This window comes from Heterocephalus glaber, unplaced genomic scaffold (assembly GCF_053883595.1).
Source record: "Heterocephalus glaber isolate CG9 unplaced genomic scaffold, H.glaber_assembly_v1.0 deba00001610, whole genome shotgun sequence".
In the NCBI taxonomy this organism is placed as follows: domain Eukaryota; kingdom Metazoa; phylum Chordata; class Mammalia; order Rodentia; family Bathyergidae; genus Heterocephalus; species Heterocephalus glaber.
The window spans coordinates 30,570,167-30,584,047 of record NW_028258381.1 but is presented as its reverse complement, the minus strand read 5'-3'; the positions used below and the strand labels follow the sequence as shown (position 1 = coordinate 30,584,047).

The window sequence follows — 13,881 nt, the reverse complement described above, 5'->3', positions numbered from 1 at the left end:
AAGTTATTATGTTTTTATAAGTTTATTTCATATAGGTAATAGGTGTGCCTAAGTACCATGAAATTTGTTCTAACCAGATATTAAGGAAGTTCTTGGGAAAGACAAACTTCCTTTAAATTGCTGAAATTCAACCTGAATAATAAGGGCAGACATGAAAACTGTGTTTTGTAGATTTTCTTTTTTTCTGAAACAATAAAGGAGGAAGGAAGAAAGAAAGGAAAGAGAGGAAAGAAGAAAGGAAAAGGGAAAGAAAAAGAAGGTAGAAAGAAAGGAAAGGAAGTAGGAGAGATAGAGGGAGAAAGGAAGGAAGGGAAGGAAATAGGGAGAAAGGGAAAGAGGGAGGAAGAAAGGGAAGGAGGGATATAGATCCAATCCATTTTCTCTAAAATTCTAAACAAAAACATACCTCAATAATTCTATCACTTCCTCCATCTCAATTCCTTTCCCATTTGAAAATGATCTATCTCTCTTCTTCCTATTTTGCTCTTTATATTGTGGGTTTCTTGTATAAGATAAATCATGTGATATTTTAGCTTGTGTGTTTGATTTATTTCACATAACATTATGGTCTTAAGGTGCATCCATTTCCCTACAAATGACTGAAGGTTATCTTTCTTTATGGCAGAGTAGTATCCCATTGTGTATAAATACCACATTTTCTTTATCCATTCATCTGTTGATGGACATACAGGCTACTTCCAATATTTTACTATTAAGAATTGTGCTGCTATGAAAATGGATAAGCGTTTATCACTGTAATATGATGCCTCTCAACTCTTTCAGGGAGACACCTAGAAGGGGAACAACTGGAACTAGAACAGTATTCTAGTTTTATTTTTTAGAAGAATCTCCATACTTTTTATTTCCATACAATAGTACTATTTTTACATTCCCACCAACAGTATAGAAGGGTTCCATTTTCCCTCACATCCTAGCCAACATTTGTCATTTTTTTGATTTCTTGATGATAGCCATTCTTTTTGGAGTCAGATGGTATCTCAGTGTTGTTTTAATTTGCATTTCTCTAATGCTCAGGGATGTTGAAATTTTTTTGTGTATTTAATGGCCATTTGTACTTCTTCTGAGAAGTGTCTATTTCACTTGCCCATGTTTTAAATTTGGTCTTTCATTTTGGGGGGTTAGTTCTTTTAAGTTCTTTATATATTCTAGATATTATTCCTCTCTCTGAGTAATATGGCAAAATTTTTTCTCATTCTGTAGGTTGTTTTTTTTCACTCTGTTCATTCTTCCCTTTCGGGTGCAGAAGCTTTATAATTGATATATTCCCATTTGTTGATTCTTGGTCCTACTTCTTATACCACTGGGGTTCTGTTCAGAAAGTTCTTGCCTATGCCTATGTCTTCAAAGGTTTTATCCACTTTATATTCCAGAAGGTTGTTTCTGTTTCAACATTTAGATCTTTGATCCATTTGATTTTAGTTTAGCACATGTTGAGACATATGGGTCTAGATTCAATCTTCTCCATGTGGATAGCCAGTTTTCCCAGCATCATTTATTAAAGAGGCTATCTTTCCTCCCATATGTGTTTTTTTTCTAGTTCTTTTTTTTTTAACTGTATATCCTTTTATTGGTACATTTTAGGTATACAATATAATGACATTCACCATTGGAAATTTGCACCTTTATATACTCTCTTGGTTCTTATTTTTCCCCCTTCCCCTACCCTCCCTTCAACCCCTCCATCCCTCCCTATTTACAAAGACTTTGTTTCCTTTTTTTCATTTTCTCATATTAATTCCATTCCCTTCTTTCTTTTCCCTTATCCCTCCCACTTCCCCTTCCCCTTTGCCCCTTTTCTTCCTATTTCACATTATCTATTATACCTTTTAGTCCTTATTTACACTTTCAATTTCTCACACTAGAGAAACTATTCGGTATTTACACATGTGTGTCCTATTTATTTCACTTAAGAGTATGGCCTCAATGTGCATGCATTTAGCAATAAACGTCTCTAATTTCTCCTTTTTATGACTGAGTAGTACTCCATTTTATTTTTAAAAACACATTTTCTTTATCCAGTCTCCAGTTGATTCCATGTGTGGTTTTGGTCCCTTTGTTAAAGATCAAATAGCTGTATGTGTCTGGAGTTTCTGCATTCTCTATTCTGTTCCATTTCTATCAATTCTTTCTTATGGTGAGTGAACTCACCAAGAACAAATGCTCAGCATTGTAGTCTGCTGGTATTATTTATCTTTTTTAAAAAAACAAATGGATGGCAGAATTTTATGGAGAAACTTTTACATCAACATGGTGCTTCCAAAAGTCAAGAATTACTTACTAACAACGGTTTTGCTTGAACTTTTCTTTCAATACAGCAAGAATATCAAGTTACAAAAAGACTAAGAAAATCCCCAGCAAGAGGGAAAAAAAGCACTATGGATAACTTTCTCTGAAATAATTCGTAGTAATGAATAAACATTGGTTTCCTGGATGTTTTGCCATCATTTCGGCCCTTCCTCTCACGTTACCACTAGAATCTTTAGGAGCTTCTTCCAGCCAACATAAACATTGTGTGAAAACTCTACAAACAGAGCTGGGAAGAATAGACCAATGACCTCTAAATGACTTCTTGGTAGCTTTGCAAGACGAAGGCCTAATTTGACATGTGGAATTGGTGGTTTGACCAGCCTTGGCTGACACTGGGTCCACATGTAAGGAGACGCGGTGGCTCCCTCCCCCGGACACCAGCCCAGTCTCATGCATGGTGAGTCACTGTGGCAGAAGGGTGCCTCCTTCCTGGTTGTATTGACTCACTCAGTTAGCAGGAGAGGATTCTCATAGGAGTTGTGGTCCTGAGTTACACGAGAGACCACAGTGAGACAAACAGCTTAATCAAAATGCAAGCAAATCCCTCAAGTAAGGACAGAACAGGATGGATATGACCAAATTCACCAACGATTTGGGTTGGCAAAGTTCTTTGGAGTTCCAACATTAGCTCTAGGCTCATAAATTGTATTTTACTTTGTCTTTTCTATATCTGATAGATAATTTGTTGTATCTGAGGCACATTTTCAGTAAATTCTATAGGAATTTACATTCAATTCACTGTAAAGAATGAATTTCATTCAGAGTTTACTTGGATCAGAACCAAATGTCTCAATCTGCTGCAGAACATAGGTGATCCAATAGTATCTACTACCCCACACCCATCCACCTTCATAGTTTCCTCCACAACTGGTGTATTTTTCTTTGAAACTAGTAATCCTAGTCTTTAAGCTTTACTTATATAATAGCATAATTTAATGGAAACTAAACTGTAATGTGCACTAGTGATTTAGTTATTTACTAAATTAGTAAAAAGGTTTTTAAAGGCAAACTCCTGAAACTATGTTAGTTGATAAATAACAAAAGGAACACATGAGAAATGTTGGAATACAGTGTGTTCCTCCTTCTTTCATATGACCAACTGCAGTTCCTCTCAGAACCTAAAGTGATTTATTTTCTTGGAGTATTCAGAGGTGTGGTTTCAGGTATCATCAATCCAAGCTACTCTCAAAGCTGCTACCCCCATTTCTCACCCTATAATGCGTTTGCCTCTCCCTTTTCCACTTACTTTCCTACTGCTTTACATCGCTATATCCTTGAAGAGTAAAGTTACAGCTGTGTTTCCCTGAAATAAGACCTAACTAGAAAAAAGAAATCAGCCTTGGAACCTAGAGATCAAAATGCTAGCCCCAATCTACTCCTCAAATGATGATAGTTCACCTGGATTCTACCATTTCCTTCCCTTCTCAATCTGTACATTCTCCTTACATGAAATAATCTATACCCATGAACACCATCGTGTCTCTCAGAACTCTCCAGGTTCATAATCTAGATGTCTTTTAGATGAACATACCCAGAAGAACCACACCAATTTCAATCACTAAATGTTAAAAAAAAATGAGTTTCTAGTTCAACCTCTGCCTCATTCAGGTAAATTCTCCTAAATTTTTGTGTTATGTCAATGGCATAATTTTCCAAACAATCACTCTCCCTTTCACTACTCAATTTTTCCAAATAAAGGCAGCTGTCAACTCTGAATTTTACCTCTTCAGTAATTTGCATATTTGTATGTGTAGTTTTTTTATTGCTCAAAGTACCTGATACATACAACTTAAAGGAGAAAAGATTCATTTTGGCTCATGGTTTCAGAGCTTTTAGTCCAGGGTCAGCTGACTCTAAGCCCGCCTCTGGCAGAAGGGAAGGTGGAGAAAAGTTGCTTAATGAGAGGGGGTGGGGGGAGGGAGGAAGGGGGAAGGAGCGGGGGGAGAATATGAGAATAGACTCCTTCAGGTTACATCCCCATGACCCATGTTCTCCAACCAGGCCCCTCCTTCTAAGGGTACATTCACCTATGAACTCAGCAATGGATAATCCACTGATGAGTAAAGCAGCTCCATGATTCAAACACCTTCTGAATGCCCCAGCTCTTAGCATGTGAGACTTTTGGAGGTCATCTTAGATCTAAACTATAACAATATTAATCACTTCCTTTTAATCTCATTCTAAAGTATATTACTGATATCTCTCAACGTATATTACTGATCTCTCTCTCTCTCTCTCTCTCTCTCTCTCTCTCTCTCTCTCTCTCTCTCTGGCCCTATTTAGTTTAAGACAATCAGGATTTTAGGAGTTCAGGGTTTCCAAGACCAGCTTTCATTAGAGTGCATCTGGGTTCATTAGTGGCAGTATAAAGGATAGATAAAGTAGGAGTGTTGTGTCTATGTGAGTGTTTAAAAATAATACTCACATTGTTTCACCATTTTTATATTGACATAGCTTAAATGGAACATTACAAAATAAGTTTCAAGTGCTTTAACTTTTTTTTCATATTTACATGGCTATAGGTCTCCTCACATATCAATTCTATGGACGCACAGGAAAAAGAAGAAACTTCTGAACATTTTTTGTTTGGGTGGGATTAGGTTATTGAACGAATACTTTAGCTAAGTTGAAGTTCACATAATATAAAATTATCAATTTTAAAGTGAAAAATTTCGGGAGTGGTTATTGAATGCATTGCAAATATTGTGCAACCACTACCTTTACATAGCTCCAAAGTATTTTTATCATCCCTGAGAATATCTCATTATCCCTAAACTCTGCTCCAATCTCCCCACAACTGTTGTTCCTTGAGAACCACTTGATTATTATTTTCATTTTCCTATTTACTAATAATTTTTAGCATCTTTTCATGTCTTGCTAGCCATTGGTATATCTTTTCGAAGAAATGTGTACGGTTTACATATTTTGAATATTTCATATAAATGTCGTGATATATAATATGAGTTTTGTGTCTGGCTTCTTTCATTCATAATAATGTTTTAAGTTCATCTGCATTCCAGCATGTTTCATTTTTTTTTATAGCTGAATAAAATTCTATGGTATGGAATGGTTGTTATAATTTTCCTTCCAGAACTCTTTAAGGGTTAAATCTGTATCTGAGACCATCTGGTGTGCCCATTCATCTGTTGATGGATATTCAGATGCTTCCACTTTTTTGCTATTGGGAATAGTGATGCTATGCATAAACATGTAGATATGCCTACTTGAAGATTTGTTTCAGTTCTTCTGAGTGTTCTCCTAGCAATGAAAACATGGGACACATGGTAAATCTACAATTAGATTTCTGAGGAATCATCAAAGTGTTTTCCATACTGGCTTCTCTCATTTCACATTCTCATCAGCAATGGACAAGTGTTCTGATTTCTCCACATCCTCACTTGTACCTGTTATTTCCCTTTTTGTCTCACTCTGTCAGTGTGAAGTTGAATTTCACTGTGGTTTTGATGTTCAGTTCCCCAATTACTTATAATTTCGAGCATTTTTCATATTTTGTTGCCATTAGTATATATTCTTTAAAGAACGATTATTAATTCTTAGTCTACATTTTAATTGGGTTGTCTTTTTTTGTATATCCTTTTATTAGTACATTTTAGGTATACAATATAATGACATTCATTATTGGAAATTTGCACCTTTACATGCTCTCTTGGTTCTTATTTTTCTCCCTTCCCCTACCCTCCCTTCAACCCCTCCATCCCTCTCTATTTACAAAGACTTTGTTTCCATTTTTTCATTTTGCCATATTAATTCCATTCCCTTCTTCCCTTTCCCCTATCCCTCCCACTTCCCCTGCCCCTTTGCCCCTTTTCTTCCTATTTCACATTATCTATTATACCTTTTAGTACTTATTTACACTTTCAGTTTCTCACACTAGAGAAACTATTTGGTATTTACACATGTCCTATTTATTTCACTTAAGAGTATCGCCTCAATGTGCATCCATTTAGCTACAAATGTCTCTAATTTCTCGTTTTTTATGGCTGAGTAGTACTCCATTTTATATTTTAAAAACCCCATATTTTCTTTATCCAGTCTCCAGTTGATGGGCATTGGGGCTGTTTCCAAGTTTTAGCTATTACAAATTGTGCTGCTATGAACATGGGTGCACACATATCACTGTGGTATGATTCTTTTAGTTCTTTGGGGAAGATACCCAGTAGGGGGATAGCTGGATCAAACGGGACTTCCAGTCCTAGTTCTTTGAGGTATCTCCATACTGATTTCCACAGTGGTTGCACCAGTCTACACTCCCACCAGCAGTGGAGCAGGGTTCCTCTTTCCCCACAGCCCCTCCAGCATTTGTTATTGGTTAATTGCTTGATAGCAGCCATTCTTTCTGGGGTGAGGTGTAATCTCAGCATTGTTTTCATTTGCATCTCTCAAAGGACCAGTGATGTTGAACATTTTTTCATATGTTTATTTGGTATATCTATTTCTTTGTCTGAGAAATGTCTGTCATTTCAGATGCCCATTTTTGGATTGGGTCTTTAAATCTGGGAGGTCTGATTTTTTTAAGTTCTTTATAGATTCAAGATAGTAGACCTTTCTCTAAGGAACAGCAGGTGAAAATTTTTTCCCACATTGTGGGTTGTCTCTTCACACTGCTGGTGGTTTTGCTTGCTGTGCAGAAGCTTTTTAGTAAGAAGAGATCCCACTTGTTGATTGTTTGTGCTAGTTCATGGGCAACTGAGATTTTGTTCATAAAATCTTTTCCTATACCAATGTCTTCAAGATTTCTACCTAACCTCTGTTCCAGCCAGTTCAGTGTTTTTGTTTTAATATTTATATCTTTAATCCATTTCAATTTTAGTTGAGTGCATGGTGAGAGATATAGGTTTAGTTTGTCTTTGGCAAGTTGAAACCCAATTGCTCCAGCACCATTTATTAAAGAAGCTATCTTTCCTACAGTGAGGGTGTTTGGCTCCTTTGTTGAAGATGAGGTGGCTGAGTGTGTCTGGAATTGTTTCTGCATCCTCTAATCTGTTCCACTGGTCCTCAGGTCTGTTTCTTTGCCAGTACCATGCTGTTTTTATCACAGTAGCTTTGTAGTATAGTTTCATGGGCCTTGAGAAAATAATCAAAAAATTCATTTGGAACAAGAAGAGATCCAGAATAGCAAAAGCAATTCTAGGTAACAGAGACATGGCAGGGAGTATTACAACCCCAACTGGGTTGTCTTTTTGTAGTCGAGTTGTAGAATTTTTCTATGTATTTTGGTGTACTAAACTTTTACAAGACACATAATTTGAAAACACTTTGTCTTCCATTCTGTAGATGCTTTATTTAACTTTTTTGATCATGTTCTATTGTGCATAAAAGTTAATTTTTGATGAATCCAATTCATCTATTTTTATTGTTGTTGATTGTGGTTTTGTTGTACTAAGAATGCATTGCCAAATTTAAGGAATGAAAACTTACTCCTATGTTTCCCTTTAAGAGTTTTATCTTTATTTAGAGCATGTTCCTATTTTGAGTTAATTTTTGTGCATGGCATGAGATAGAAGTCCAGTTTCATTCTTTTGCATATGTATTCACAATTGTCCTAGTGTCATTTGTTGATGAGATTTTTTTTTAATTTGGTAAATGTATTAGCTTTTTATTGCTATAACAAATACCTGAGATAGTCAACTTATCAAGAGAAAATGTTTATGGAAATAAGAGAGAAATAACTTGATGGGTTTGAGCTAGGTATTTATCTTATTTGAAGTTTATTCAGATTCTCTAAAGCTCAGCTCCTTGTGATTGGCTAGTCCTGGCTATTTATTAAAACGAGACCCTATGTTAGGTCTCAGTACGTTAATGTATTGAGTTAGGTTGCAGTTTAGTATACGTGCTGACTAAGTGAGCACAGGTTGCAGTTTATTATGTAGGAATCATAATACAAAGACAGCCTGAGGACAATGGCCTTCTTAACAACGGCTTTAAGAAGTACTGTGTCACATTTATAAGTCTCCAAACGCAGGATCATGGTATATCATTCCATTTAGTTTGGACTTCTTAAGTTTCTTTAATGATTTGTAGCTTTCGGCATATAAGTTTTTAACCTAGTTGATTGCATTTATTCCTAGGTCTTTTATTATTTTGGTGTGCTTTTGTAAATGACATTGTTTTACTAAGTTCCTTTTCAGATTGCTTATTATCGGTGTATAGAAACACAGCTGAGTTTTGTGTGTCAATCTTGTATCCATAACTTTGACAAACTTATTAGCCCTAGTCTCTTTATTTTTTGTAAGATCCTTTGGGATTTTCTTTTTATAGAATCATGCCATTTCTGATCTGTACGCATTTCATTTCTTTTTGTGGCTCAATTGCTCTGACTAGAACTTCCCATGTAATGTTGAAAGGCAATGGTGAAAGGGGATATCTTTTTGTCTTCTTCCTCATCTTAAAGCACTGTATGTTTCAATGCTGAATATTACATTATTGGTGGATTTAGAAATTTCCCTTCTGTTCCTAAGTGTTTTATCGAGAAAGTATGTTGGAATTTGTTATTTTTTTCTGTGTCAATTGAGATGATCATGTGATTTGTTTCTTTCACTCAATTATTATAATGTATACGCCAATAGCTTTTTAATGTTTATCCTTGCATTTTGAGGATGTATCACACTTGATCATGGTGTATAATTCTTTACTATGCTCTTGGATTCAAATTCCTGCTATTCGTTGAGGATTTTGAATCTATATTTAAAAGAGATATTTGTCTACTATTTTCTTATGGTGTCCTTTTCTGGCTTTGGTATCAGGGTAAAACCAGTCTCATATCATTTGTTAAGAAGTGCCCTGTTCAATTTTTGTGGAAGGATTTCACAAGGATCGATGCTACTTTTTAAATGTCTCAGAATTCACAATGAAGTCGGTTGGTCCTGACTTTTTGTTAGATTATTTAAATATATTTTAATTGATTCAATCTCATTGTCTGTTATACATTTGTTCATATTTTTTGTTCTATTTTTTCTTATTTATGGTAATTTGTGTTTCTGGGAATTTTTTCCATATGTAATTTGTCAGAGAATAATTGTTCATAATATTATTTTATGATCCTTTTTATTTCTATAAGGCTGGTATAATGTTCTCCTTTGGTTTCTATTTATTCAAATGTTCTTACTCTTTTTCTCTGTCAAATCTGTGAAATCTTGAGGGTTTTTTCCTTTTTAATGTTCTCTTTCTTTCAGTTCTCCTGTGCATCTTGTGTAGTGTGCATTTTGGTACTCTTGTTCATACACCATGGATCCCTTGGGTTTCGCTCATTTTCTTTATTCTTTCTGCTCCTAAGACTGAATGTTACAGTTTGGATCTTGAATTTTTTTCAAAGATCATGTGTTGAAGGCTGTCTAGACCATAGCACTACTGGGATGTGATAAAACTCCTATGAGGTGGGCCATAGTGGAAGGAAGATAGGTCACTGGGGTCAAGCACATGAAGGGAGTACTGCAATACCAGCTCATCTTTCTTTCTCTTAGTTTCCTGGCTACTATGATGTGAACAGCTTTCTTTACCATGAGCTCCCTCCCACAGGCCCAAAAGCAACAGGACCAGCCATCTGTGTACTGTATCCTCTGAAACTCTGAGTCAAAGTAAACCTTTCCTCTTTTTAAGTTGATTGTCTCAGGAGTTTTTCTACAATTACACAAAGTTAACTAAGACTCTCGATAATTTCAATTCCTATCTTCAAGTTGATGGACTCTTTCTTTGATATACTAAAATCTTATACAGAAATCCCTAATAAAATTTGTATTTCAGTTATCGTACCTTTAAACTGCAGATTTTCACCTGATTCTTTCTTATAATTTCTATCTCCATTTATATATGTCTTTTGTGTATACATCATTGTTGTAGTTTAATTTTTCAATGGTTTCTTTTAGATCTTTGAGCATATTTATGACAGTTGTTTTAAGTCTTTTTCTGTAAGTCAAATGTCGGCACCTTTTTAGAGATGATCCCTGTATTAGATTTCATCTCTATAACAAACACTACAGATATCTTATAAGCAAGAAGAAAGTTATTTTGGCTTATAGTCTTAGAGGTTTCAGCCCATGATCAGCTGGCCCTCTTGCTTTGGGCAAACAGGAGACAGACAGGAGTAAATGGCAGAGCAAAACTGCTCACCTCATGGCCAAGAAGTAACAGAAAGAAAGCAGAAGAGACCAGGGTCTCCAATCTCTTACAATGGCATGCTCTGAGACCTCCTACAGGTCTCATCTCTTATATTTTCCATCACTTCCCCAAAATACCAAGCTGGGGATCCAACAAATGCAAGCCTTTGAGAGGCACTTCTGATTCAAACTTTTTTCCTATGAGTGAGTTATATTTTACTGCTTCTTACTTGCTTTTTGGTTTCTCTTGTTGAATATTGGGAATTTGGAAATTTATAATGTGGCAATTCTGAATTTTTTTCTGTCTCCAGGGTTTGCTTCTAGAGGATGACAGTTGTCCACTTGTTTAGTGACTTGTATAAGATGTTTTTGCAATGACTTGATGTGTGTGATTTTTGAATTCTCTATTGTTATCTCTTTAGTCCGTCAGTGATCTTAATTCCAAATCCTCCCCCTCCACCTCCACCAAAAAATAAAAAATAAAATAAAAAATAAAAATTACTCTCAAATATTGCATCTTGACTCTGATTTAGAGTACTTCTTTAACACTAAGCTATGTCATTTGCCATGTGTAGCTACTGAAGTCTATGTTTAACTAGGTTTTATCCTGCTAATATTTGGCAGAGTTTTCCTTGAAAATCTAAGAACAAAAATCAAATTACAATAAAGGAGAAACAAAAATCACAAACCTGTCCTAGAATTTGTATATTGATTCCATGCTTTGGCACTCTTGCTATTCTTAGCCTGGCAATTTATAACTCTGCCTACCTTTCGTTTTCTTGGAGAATTGAAGAGATTAGCCACAGGTAAAAGCGTAAGATCTTCCCATGTTCATTCGTTCTTTCTTTCATTCTTCTTCCCTTTCTTTACTGAAGTTAGATCTCACTTTGTAGTGCATGCTGGCCTTGAACTCACTACATAGCCCTGGCTGGCCTCGAACTCATGGCAATCCTCCTGCCTCAGTCTCCTGAGTGCCAGAATTACAGGTGTGCATCATCCTGCTTGACTTCTCACGTCTTTTCTGAACATGCATCTTGCCTTAAACATTGCTGTGGTTTTAGAAACCTCACAGTATATACAGGTATTTTTGAACTGTCTTTATTTCCCAAAAGAAACTCTCTCCCCAGTATTTCTTCCCAAGCTTTTTATGCTTCGTGAGATGCTTCAACAATACTCTTTTGACCCAAGTGATTGTGGATTATTCATTAGTCCTACAATATTTGTGATAAATGCCTGCTGCTTTTCTGCTCTGAGTTCCTAGTTAGGCAAAACAAAGATTATCATCTTTCCTCAGTCCTCAGGCCACCCTAAGATACACTACAATAGACACATACGATTTTTTGAGAAGGTCTCTGTTCTTTCACAACTCAGGGAGCAATGTCCCAAATGGGAAAATAGGCTCCTGTGTTCAAGATTTCTACAGAGCCTGCTCAGGGTTGTTTAAGGTCAAGTAAAAATGCTCTGAACTATCCTACTACTTTAAAGTTGAATTTTTTTGATTCAGCATTTGTTTGACTGCAAGGAATCTTTGACCATTTTCCAGAGTTCTAGCAAAAGCAATACTGACAGTTTCTGCTAATTTTTTCAGTATTTCTGTGGAGGCACAGAGCAGAGGAGTTGCCTGTGTGGCCATTTTTACCAATATCGGTCCAGGTATTTTCACAGGGCTCATACACTGCTCTCGGTTAGAATATACTAAAACGATATTTACACCTCTCCACAGGCTCAAGCCCTTCTGGGCTATAATTGACTATTTGGTTAACTGACTATAACTGACCCGCTTTCCACCATGAATAACCATAAATCTGGATTAAATGTGAAAAGGAAACAGTTCAATCTGAGAACACCTAAAGGAGCTAGGAGTGAAGCCTCAGTATCTTATCTTAGATATCTAGGAGAACTGTTGGTCACCAGAAGACCTGCTCTAAAACTTAATAAAGAACAAAATAATGGCAAATGTAGTCCTAGAAATGTAAGAAGTAATGGAAATAATAAATACATGGGTTAAAATAAATAAATATTGTCTGTACACAGTAAAATATTTTGCTAGGCTTAATGAAAATAAAATACCTGAAAACATCTATACAAAACTGAATTGTTTTAAATTCCTTATATTACCCAGGAATTAGAAAAGGTATTGATTTAGAGAAGATGTTAATAAATCAAAGATGAATTTTGTATGAAAAGGTGAGCCACAGCATAAAAAATTCATCAGTATGTATATCTGACAAAGAACTCATATTGAGGATATAGACAGGGATTAGAACTCAGTAAGAAAAAGACAGGAAACCTAATAAATGAATGAGTGGAAGACTTAAACAGGCATTTTACAAAAGAGGATTCCCAAATGGCATAAAGACATATAAACTGATTTTGTCATCCAGAAAATGCAAATTATATCTACCATGTGATAAGCTATATATTCACCAGAATATGTAATATTAAAAAAGAAGGTTGAAGGAAGGAGAACACAAAATACAACTGAAAAATCAAATTTTTAAAGATGAAAGTCAAATAAATTTTCATTCATTGCTAGTAGGCATGTAAACTGGTAAAACAGAAAAACTATCCATATTCTTTCCCTGGTACAATAATACAATTCCTGGAAACATACCAAAATTAAATGTGTAACTAAGGACATTAAGGGTTAGGTACAAGAATATTTATATCAGCATCATTGGTAGTTACCCCAAACGCTAGCTTGGTATCAAAGATAGTAGAATAAAGTATGTTTGTAATTACATACAAAAATAAAAGTGAATAAATATTACATTCTTTAATATAGATCAATCTTGAAAATATAATATTAAGCAAAAAGAGCCACAAAAGAATACATACTCTGAGTTTCTATAAATGCTTGAAAAAAGACAAAACTAATTTTGGTGGTAGTATTTGGAAGAATGGCTATTTATGTGTGGAGATGCACTGAGACCGAGCAGGAGGTAAACATTTCACATCTTGCAGTGGGAGACAGTTACACAAGTTGGTTCACTTTGTCACCAAAATATACCCTAAAGATTATTACACTTCTAGACTTAAAAATTTTTATTTTATCAATTTTGGCAAGGATGCAGGAAAAGGAATCTTTAAATACTAGTGGTAGGAAAATAAATTGTAACAACTACTTAGGATTAATCAATCAGGGAAATCTAGTAGGACTGAAAATGTGTATATTCTACGATCCACTATAGAGGATACTTGGACATAAGTACAAAAAACCACCTACACATATGTTTAAGGTAGCATTATTTTTAATAATAATAATAATAAAACAAACTACATGTCAGAGGTAGGAAAGTGGTAAATTAACACGTGTATGTGTGTGTGTGTGTGTGTGTGTTCTGAGGACTACCACAAGGCATTTTAAAAGAATGAGGTAGATTTACATCACATAGATATGTAAAGATCTCATCACTGAGTGTAAAACGCAACTTCTACA

The 13,881-nt window shown here is 35.3% G+C and overlaps 1 protein-coding gene across 2 annotated transcripts in view; it reads right to left on the bottom strand.

Annotated features, from left to right (window-relative positions):
* LOC147822677 (uncharacterized) overlaps positions 1–13,881 on the bottom strand; it is a 31,776-nt gene that overhangs the window by 16,891 nt on the left and 1,004 nt on the right. The window lies entirely within an intron of this gene.